The following is a 2,080-nucleotide window of genomic DNA, read 5'->3' as shown; positions in this document are numbered from 1 at the left end:
GTTTTGATTCTGGCAGGGTCCCAGGGGTTTCAATGGTCCTGAATCAGCTTTCATGTTAATTTATCTCCTTGCAGCTCCCATACAGTGCAGAAAATATAAATTTGAATTCCATCTCTGGCACAGGCATAAGGTGTGGTTTCTTTCAGTTGCCTTTTTCTTTCTTTCTACCTAAGTCTTTAGGAAAAGCATGAACTGCCTTGAGGGCTCCATGGTCTACTGGCTGGGACTTTTCTGGTTTCCTTAGAATGGAAGGGGCAGCTCTTAGAGGATCTATGAAGGAGTACCCTGGTCCAGCTTCTCACCAGCAATGGCCCAGCACCACATTTTTAGTCCATTTGTGAGTATTCATGAAACCAATCTCAGCTCTTAGAGCTTCTATCAGTTAGGATTTTAGGAAGCCTCAAGTATATTATTCCTCTCTTCGCCACCTGCAATGTTGCTGGAGAGAGCATTTTTCACAAAGGACAGAGGCTGGCCTATTATAATAGACAGGTCTTTCTAGACCACTTTCCAATCCTTTTCCAGACTTTTGCCACAAAATAAAAATTATTCCCTGATGTAGCTTTTTCCCCCATTAGCTGTAATAAAGTAAACATGGTTGTAAATCTCAAAATACCCCAATAAATATACATTTACCTTCTGAATTTAGTAGGTAAATATACTTCTAAACATGTGTCATAAATATAATTTAAATTTCATGCTTTATATTTTATATCTTGCATAATGCCATTTATACTTTAATGCTTATCTTCATGAATCCATTGCTATATAGTGATAAAGGTGCAGCTTCATTAAAGCACCCCTTTAAAATGGGATTCCTTGGCGATATTTGAAAATGCATCATAGCAAATGGTTTTGATGAAATTCCTTTTTTTAAGTGATTGAATCTTAGTTTAAATATTTTTTGTAAGGATGAAAGAACTTAAAAGGCATTATAAAAAACAGTAGTCTTTAATGTCTTGTGTATTTTGTCTATGGATATACCACATCCCTCTTCCCATCCTCATGAAACAGAACAGAACCAGCGTTGAATAGAATAAAGCAGAAACTTATCTATGTTGCCACGTCTGATCTCTTATTGGAAACTGGCATCAGTGTAGGTTTGCCATCAACTTCAAGGCTTGCTTGCAAGTGCAGAAGAAGAAACATTTCAATATAGTAATGTAAAACAAGGGGAAAGTTTTATGAACATTTACTTCAATAAGCACTGTGCAAACATGTTCTGTGTTTATTTTATGTGGTCACCTCCTCCATGATAACTGGTTGCACAATTCTTTCCCTATTTTACAGATTAGGAAACATGGGTTGCCAGAGTTTACTGGCACCCATGTGCTGTTACATTGATTTGATGTTTAAACTGTCTGCTTTATTCAAACCAAAGTACAGTCTGGTGGTGAGAAATACAGTAATACCAAAGGGACGTGAGGGAACAAAAAGATTAGTTGCAAGACACCTAAGTTACGCAAGCTGCAGAAATCCTGGAGGGAAGGCACATAACTTTTAGATCATCTTTCACAACCAGTTGGCAAATCACCATCACGGATTAGTTCCCTAATCCTTTTCGTGCTATGGTCCCCTTTGGCCTTCGGGGAATCCCATGGACCCCCACTTAGAAAAAATGCTTTAAAGTGCAAAACAGAAAGAATGGAAATTTTATTGAAATATGGGTCTAGCATTTGACCCCTGAGATTTTCAAACATTTCTGCTTTGTCCATCTCACCTCCCAAGTCTACCAAAACGCTCGGAGACTTTCCATAACCTTCTTCAGAGAAGGTAAAGGAGAGACATCCAAGCAGACTGGGGAGGGTCTGGGATTGGGGGGGAGTGCGAAATGGGTTACAGACATGTTTCTGAGATGACATGCGTGTCTTCCTTTTCCCATTTAGGAGCCTCCCCGTTTCCTAGCCCCTTCATCCTTTCCCTAGATCAAGTCCAGTGTTTCTCTGGATTTACTTCTTTTCCACCCTCTTTACTTCTGCTCAGCCCAGTCCACTTCTCCAGGCCCGCCCCCTCACTGGCCCAGCCTCCCTTAGGCTCCTCCCCCAAGTCTCGCCTTCTCCCAGTCTCTTTTCGGTTACCT

The sequence above is a fragment of the Camelus ferus genome, chromosome 16 (assembly GCF_009834535.1).
Source record: "Camelus ferus isolate YT-003-E chromosome 16, BCGSAC_Cfer_1.0, whole genome shotgun sequence".
Classification (NCBI taxonomy): Eukaryota; Metazoa; Chordata; class Mammalia; order Artiodactyla; family Camelidae; genus Camelus; species Camelus ferus.
The sequence above is the reverse complement of the archived record's forward strand: the minus strand, read 5'-3'. Positions refer to the sequence as shown.